This window comes from Procambarus clarkii, chromosome 42, assembly GCF_040958095.1.
Source record: "Procambarus clarkii isolate CNS0578487 chromosome 42, FALCON_Pclarkii_2.0, whole genome shotgun sequence".
NCBI classification, from domain to species: domain Eukaryota; kingdom Metazoa; phylum Arthropoda; class Malacostraca; order Decapoda; family Cambaridae; genus Procambarus; species Procambarus clarkii.
Window position 1 is genome coordinate 1,046,753 of NC_091191.1, and position 8,825 is coordinate 1,055,577.

The window sequence follows — 8,825 nt, forward strand, 5'->3', positions numbered from 1 at the left end:
TACTTCAGTAGCACCCGTGTAGGTGTAGCACTCCCAGTAGCACCCGTGTAGGTGTAGCACTCCCAGTAGCACCCGTGTAGGTGTAGCACTTCAGTAGCACCCGTGTAGGTGTAGCACTCCCAGTAGCACCCGTGGGAGTGTAGCACTCCCAGTAGCACCCGTGGGAGTGTAGCACTCCCAGTAGCACTCCCAGTAGCACTCCCAGTAGCACCCGTGTAGGTGTAGCACTCCCAGTAGCACCCGTGTAGGTGTAGCACTCCCAGTAGCACCCGTGGGAGTGTAGCACTCCCAGTAGCACTCCCAGTAGCACCCGTGTAGGTGTAGCACTCCCAGTAGCACCCGTGGGAGTGTAGCACTCCCAGTAGCACCCGTGGGAGTGTAGCACTCCCAGTAGCACTCCCAGTAGCACTCCCAGTAGCACCCGTGTAGGTGTAGCACTCCCAGTAGCACCCGTGTAGGTGTAGCACTCCCAGTAGCACCCGTGTAGGTGTAGCACTCCCAGTAGCAGCCGTGTAGGTGTAGCACTCCCAGTAGCACCCGTGTAGGTGTAGCACTCCCAGTAGCACCCGTGTAGGTGTAGCACTCCCAGTAGCACCCGTGTAGGTGTAGCACTCCCAGTAGCACCCGTGTGGGTGTAGCACTCCCAGTAGCACCCGTGTGAGTGTAGCACTCCCAGTAGCACCCGTGTAGGTGTAGCACTCCCAGTAGCACCCGTGTGAGTGTAGCACTCCCAGTAGCACCCGTGTAGGTGTAGCACTCCCAGTAGCACCCGTGTAGGTGTAGCACTCCCAGTAGCACCCGTGTGGGTGTAGCACTCCCAGTAGCACCCGTGTAGGTGTAGCACTCCCAGTAGCACCCGTGTGAGTGTAGCACTCCCAGTAGCACCCGTGTGGGTGTAGCACTCCCAGTAGCACCCGTGTGGGTGTAGCACTCCCAGTAGCACCCGTGTGGGTGTAGCACTCCCAGTAGCACCCGTGTGGGTGTAGCACTCCCAGTAGCACCCGTGTAGGTGTAGCACTCCCAGTAGCACCCGTGTAGGTGTAGCACTCCCAGTAACACCCGTGTAGGTGTAGCACTCCCAGTAGCACCCGTGTAGGTGTAGCACTCCCAGTAACACCCGTGTAGGTGTAGCACTCCCAGTAGCACCCGTGTGAGTGTAACACTCCCAGTAGCAGCCGTGTAGGTGTAGCACTCCCAGTAGCACCACGGACGCACCAGGAATATAATAAACACCAAAATAGTCTTCTAATTACAAATGGGACAAAAATTTCGTCTCAGTATTTAAATGATAACTCAGATATGTACAAAATTGTTCGTCCACTACATGGTTACTATGGACTTAAGTTCCCCATGATTACTTCATCACAGCAAATATCCCATTTTCTAAGATTCGTGAAACATGATTTTCTCTCTCTCTCTCTCTCTCTCTCTCTCTCTCTCTCTCTCTCTCTCTCTCTCTCTCTCTCTCTCTCTCTCTCTCATATTCACAATTTATCAACCCACTTTCTACATGCTCGAGAACCATCATATCACACTTGATCTCTTTAATTTGCATGTAAAATTCAACAATTTTCAACTCTATTTAAAACACAAAATTGAAAAAAATGGCGAATCTCTCATTTTTAACTCGTCTCTTGCTATCTCCCGTTTTCTTTTCAGCCTTGCCCTTCATCTCTCCTAAATAATACCTCACACACGAAAAAGTCAACACCCTTGGAATCTGAGTCTATTTCCACAGGTGTGAGTTATGAGGTGAGGATGTGTGAGTGTGGTAGTGAGGCGGTGCGCATAGTGAGGCCCGCAGTACATATGTTTATGAGGTACAAATATGTAGGTTCGAAACACACCATAATGGCAGGTGTGGAGCCATATAATGGCAGGTGTGGAGCCATATAATGGCAGGTGTGGAGCCATATAATGGCAGGTGTGGAGCCATATAATGGCAGGTGTGGAGCCACAATGGCAGGTGTGGACCCATAATGGCAGGTGGGGAGCTATATAATGGCAGGTGTGGAGCCATAGTGGCAGGTGTGGAGCCATAGTGGCAGGTGTGGAGCCATAGTGGCAGGTGTGGAGCCATAGTGGCAGGTGTGGAGCCATAGTGGCAGGTGTGGAGCCATAGTGGCAGGTGTGGAGCCATAGTGGCAGGTGTGGAGCCATAGTGGCAGGTGTGGAGCCATAGTGTGGCCGAAATAAGAATCAAAGTATTTAATCAGATGTTAATCCAGGTTAAATGTTGCTTTTAAATAATGTATTTGATTAATTTTGGTGCTGAAAACCTCCGCGGAATGATTGTTTCTCGCGAAAGTTAATTACGCGATAATTCATTGTAATTTATACATTCCTATAAAAGCTAATATTCCGAAATAAGACTGTAAATTTACCTTTATATATATATATATATATATATATATATATATATATATATATATATATATATATATATATATAAATATATATATATAAATATTTATTTTATATATATATAATATATATATAATATATATAATATTTATATATATAAAGGAACAAGCCAGGGGCCACGCTAAGGTCAGGAACAAGCCAGGGGTCACGCTAAGGTCAGGAACAAGCCAGGGGTCACGCTAAGGTCAGGAACAAGCCAGGGGTCACGCTAAGGTCAGGAACAAGCCAGGGGTCACGCTAAGGTCAGGAACAAGCCAGGGGTCACGCTAAGGTCAGGAACAAGCCAGGGGTCACGCTAAGGTCAGGAACAAGCCAGGGGTCACGCTAAGGTCAGGAACAAGCCAGGGGTCACGCTAAGGTCAGGAACAAGCCAGGGGTCCCACTACCGTCAGGAACAAGCCAGGGGTCCCACTACCGTCAGGAACAAGCCAGGGGTCACGCTACCGTCAGGAACAAGCCAGGGGTCACGCTACCGTCAGGAACAAGCCAGGGGTCACGCTACCGTCAGGAACAAGCCAGGAGTCACGCTACCGTCAGGAACAAGCCAGGGGTCCCGCTACCGTCAGGAACAAGCCAGGGGTCCCGCTACCGTCAGGAACAAGCCAGGGGGTCACGATACCGTCAGGAACAAGCCAGGGACGAGGCAGGGACCTTCGCGACAATAGGCACTCAGAAACAAAGCGATTTATCCCCAAGAAACAAGGGCGCAGCCATCACGGTTGGGCCCTGAACGACCCGCCTGGCATTATGGCCCTGACTTAGACCTCCCATTATCGGGCTCCAAGGTTCGATTCCCCCCCGCGAGAGTGTAGCTTTTATTAGCTAGCAACGATTCCGGCGACAAAGTAACGGAACTATTAACGACTTACAACAAAAATTAAAAATATAATAAGAGGGGTTGCCATCTAAATTGTTTCTCATGGCAGTCTTGGGCTCTCTGAACAAGGGTTCCTCTAATTGGCCAGCAGGAAAATAGGGAAAACCAGCTTCATATTTGTGTTTTATAGCCGTGGAAATGGGGACTGACTCAGGAAATGGAGATGTGTACGTATCTGAAGGGCCGTTTACCCAGAGGTAAATGTACCATTGCTTTGGTGTACTTGAAAGTGTAATGTAAATATTTAGAGCTTTATAAAGTTCTAAATAAGAGCTTCGGAGATGATAGCGAAGCTCTGTGCTATCACCGGGCTGATGTAAACGGGGGTTATCACCTTGAGGGCGTAATTGCGTGTTATCGCCTAGGTGGTGTAATTGGGTGACACTATCTTCTGGCTCGTGTAATTGGTGTATTGTTACCTGGCTGGTGTAATTAGGGTGTAACCATATGGGTGGTGTAAATGGGGGGGAGGTGTTTTCTGGATGTGTAGGGGAAACTAATTCGTGGGATTTATTTATTTAGCAATTTATATTAATGAATTATAATATATTTATATTTAATTTATACAGTAATTTATTTCTTACGTTAATTTGTTTCGATAATGGACTGTATGATGCTTATTCTCACAAACTGTTTCCTACACAAGCTGTTTTTTATATTATATGTATATTATCTATCAATCAAAATTATCAATTGGTAGACATTTACTACAATGTTACCAGGTGTTAAACTACAATGGATTAGTTAATACATAAGGAAAGCCTTATCTGATAAGAAGGCTTCAGTGGTGTTAAGGGTAGAACAAGTGGATAGCCAGCCAGTCACGTGGTCTCCCATCTAAAGGTGAATTCCACGTTAGTAACTTCACTTCTCAAGTCACCTGCCAACGAGATTGCACAGTAATATTTGCTGCACATAAATTATTCTGTTTACATGTATAATATTCTGAAATAAATGGTTTGAATTAATGTTTGATTTGGATTTGTCGTTTATATACGACATAACCATAACTAAAATTACACAATGGAATAAGAGCTTTACAAATCATTTAGTATACTGTATGGATACCTTGGGCCAGATTCACGAAAGCACTTACGCAAGCACTTACGAACGTGTACATCTTTCCTCAATCTTTGGCGGCTTTGGTTACATTTATTAAACAGTTTACAAGCATGAAAAGTTGCCAATCATCTGTTGTTATTGTTATAAACAGCCTCCTGGTGCTTCGGAGCTCATTAACTGTTTAATAATTGTAAACAAAGCCGACAAAGATTGAGAAAAGATGTACAGTTTCGTAAGTGCTTTCGTGAATCTGGCCCCTGGTCTAACCTGGGTAAGATGGTGTCGAGTTTTGCCGTCTAACTCTTCAATAATAACTCGTACGGTACAAATAATCAAGAAGGTAAACAAGAGACGTCTGAACTGTCCAGAGTTAAAATGACTACTGTCCTCTCTCTCTCCCTCATCGGCTGGTCTCCAGATGAGTTTTATCAAGAAGTGGAAAGAGGGTTTCTATTTAATCTATTTTAGTACTGATAATTAAGCTCATTCAAGGGGGGAATTGTTTTTTTATGATGTTTACAGTCCGGAGACTGAAGATTTAAGAGGAATTCCCAATATTATTAGTTGGTGAATTTAATGGCTGCATGGCAATGATACCACGTTTTCTTCAGAGGGAAAATTTTCACTGGAGCTTCGTTTTCTATGAATAATTAAAGCACTATTTCTAGGGTTAATTTGTAGGTACAAAACAGCAGCAATGTTATCTCCCTATTGTATGAAATGTTAGTAAATGGTATCAGTTTTTTCCGACAGGATGGTGTAATTGGTAAGTTATTATTAAAATCCGAAGGAGCCGTGATGAGGATTCGAACCTATGCGGTGGGTGTTCCCCCCACACACGCCCTAGTCAACCAGGCCACGACATAATCAAAAGGATTGCAACCTGGAGTTCTACTGAGCTCACAAGGGTTTCCCCGAGGCTCCCACTGAAGCCGGACCAGGATTTTCCCACAATCCCCCTCATGCACTCTGGCTCTGTCATCCAGGACTGTTCTACCTCTGACCATCGCATAGGTTCGAATCCTCATCACGGTTCCTACTGATTTTTCCCATTGATGCAGTCACGATAGTGTTATTACTCTGTGTATTAAAAGGATCTTTGTTCCGGACGTGTTTGGGCGTCATCAGTTGCGAGACGTGTGAGAAAACCGATTTTTCATAAACAGGAGGTTTGGCGGCTGGATTAACGAGCTTGGATCTTTGTATGCGAGGATGGAGTTACATGTATACATGGGCAAATTTTCCGAAACAAAACATACTTTCCTTTTTGGCTCAATTCGCGTAAAATACATCCCTCACAGGAAGGTCATTGAAGGTCAGAGGTCGCGTGCCACGTAGAAATCAACAACTCTTGCTGTAAACACACACAAATTTCTAGATTTCATTGTTTATCTCAGAGCATCTGGCTTTAGAGAGATTAAGGCCGGACATTACATAACAACGCATCTGGCCAAGCCAGCCAACGGAGATCGGCTGTTCTCCATTCACAGGAAAACGTTACTGTGTGACACGACTGACAGCCTGACGGATCGCTAGAGACCGGATACACTCAAAATTGTCCTGGGGCCAGGTTCACGAAGCAGTTACGCAAGTACTTACGAACCTGTCCATCTTTTCTCAATCTTTGGCGGCTTTGTTTCCAATTATTAGACAGTTAATGAGCTCCGAAGCCCCAGGAGGCTGTTTATAACAACAGCAGTTGATTGGGATGTTTTCATGTTTATAAACTGTTTAATAAATTTAAACAAAGCCTTCAAAGAATGAGAAAACATGTACACGTTCGTAAGTACTTGCGTAACTGCTTCGTGAATCTGGCCCCTAGTCTCTCCCTTGCCCGGCTTCTTGAGGTTATCTTGAGATGATTTCGGGGCTTTTGTGTCCCCGCGGCCCGGTCCTCGACCAGGCCTCCACCCCCAGGAAGCAGCCCGTGACAGCTGACTAACACCCAGGTACCTACTTTACTGCTAGGTAACAGGGGCATAGGGTGAAAGAAACTCTGCCCATTGTTTCTCGCCGGCGCCCGGGATCGAACCCGGGTCCACAGGATCACAAGTCCAGTGTGCTGTCCGCTCGGCCGACCGGCTCCCTTACGCAATCACTGGAAATTACGACAAAACAATTTTTGAAGCTTGCACTTTAAGATGTAGGATGGTTCAAGAGCAGCCAGCACGTTATTTAAGGGAAAATGAAAAGCAAAGATTACACTAGTTCATAAAGCTGACTCACACGGCAGGAATAATACATTTAATACCTCAGTAAGACTCGGCAAAAGTGTACAATGTGGATATAAACTTGTACATTTATATTTAGGTAAAGAATTACACGTACTGAGCCAACGTCAGCCACAAAAAGGAGCTCTCTCTCTCCTCGAGAGGCTGTGCGCGCAGAGGTACAAGGCCTCTCAAATGAGGTGCAGGGAACCCATTTTACCCGGGGACCAGATTCACGAAGCAGTTACGCAAGTACTTACGAATGTGTACACATTTCCTCGATCTGTGACGGCTTTGGTTACATTTATTAAACAGTTTACAAGCATGAAAACATCCCACTGTTATTGTTATAAACAGCCTCCTGGTGCTTCGAAGCTCATTAACCGTTTAATATTTGTAAACAAAGTCGCCAAAGATTGCGGAAAGACGTATTGGTTCGTAAGTGCTTGCGTAACTGCTTCGTGAATTTGGGTCCTGGATGGTAGTAATTATCAAATGGGAGTCTGCCAGTACGGCTACATAGTACCATGTACGTGAGTACTCTCACTTTACACACACAAATCACAATAGCTTGATGCATCAAATGAACAAATCCACAAGGGCCGTGAAGGTCAAGTTAATTTCCCGGTTGCATTTCTTTTGACCATGTAGCTCAGTCGATTAAGGCTCGTCTAGGATCCTCTCGAACGTAGGTTCGAACCCTCGTCACGGACCTTGTGGATTTGTTCATTTACTCAAACTTTCTCAGCATAAGATATACAGCCAGAGTATACAGCCCGGGATTATGCATAAGGTCAAGCATATGTATTTTTGACAGCTATTCATAGATGTTTTAAAGTTAGTTGGTATGAAGGATAGTTGGGAATCGGTGTCCTATCATCTTGCAACTCAGTCTTCAAGATGAACAACTATGGGGGAACGATGTAATTGCGATAAAAAGCAGGTTTCTATTCTATCAAGTGCCTATAATTTAATCTTATGGGGGGGGGGGGGGGGGACTTACACAGCCGGTTTATTTTTCCATTTATTAAACACCTCGTACCCATTCCGTGGGTGGTAATGGACCCCGTACTGGCCTCGGGAACTGAACCACAAAGACATTGATCCAAGCAACGGACTTGTTAAGCTAGTTACACAGTTTAAAATACAATCTTTCACAGCACAAGTGTTCAACAGCACAAGTGTTCAACAGCACAAGTGTTCAACAGCACAAGTGTTCAACAGCACAAGTGTTCAACAGCACAAGTGTTCAACAGCACAAGTGTTCAACAGCACAAGTGTTCAACAACTGGTCCACAACAGTTTCAATCGAACCTTTTAACATCCGTGTCGAGCCAGTATGTTGCATCATCCCGCAACTATACAACGAGTGGCAGTGGTGGAAATTTGAGTCATGTTATCTTGAGGTTATCTTGAGATGATTTCGGGGCTTTAGTGTCCCCGCGGCCCGGTCCTCGACCAGGCCTCCACCCCCAGGAAGCAGCCCGTGACAGCTGACTAACTCCCAGGTACCTATTTACTGCTAGGTAACAGAGGGCATTTAGGGTGAAAGAAACTTTGCCCATTTGTTTCTGCCTCGTGCGGGAATCGAACCCGCGCCACAGAATTACGAGTCCTGCGCGCTATCCACCAGGCTACGAGGCCCCCATATGTACATGCACAATCCACATTCGGCAAACCTTGGATATTTTACTACCATTTCTGACATTACATAGACTGAAATGCGCATGTATTGAACATCTATAGATAAAAATGTTAATGTTCGTTTGTTCAAAATCGCTACCCTGGAAACACAAACCGAAACTGTCTCTATTTTCCGCTTGTTACAACTTATAATAAAGTTGTTACATCTTGGCTTAACGTGTTTATGACGTATTAGAACGTTGTTACAACTTGCTATATTGGTTGTTATAACTGGTTAGGAGGTGTTAAAACTTGTTCAAACGTTGTACCAACGTCGTAGTTTCGGTGTGTGTTTGGCGGGTAATCTCCGAAAGTACTTCACCGACTGTTTTGAAATGTTCACACAACGTTCCATTTGCCTCCGAGCAGGTTTTTATATGCATACTATATAGATGTCACATCGGTGACGGTAAAAAAAAACATGCTTTTTTGAAAAATCTGTTTTTGTGTGTTTTTCATGCGAGGGAAATCTTCGAAACCTCTTTATCGATTGTTCTGAAATTTTGACAACGTTGCATTCAAATAGGCGCGTATTTTTATATATCTACTATATACATGCTTCACCTGTG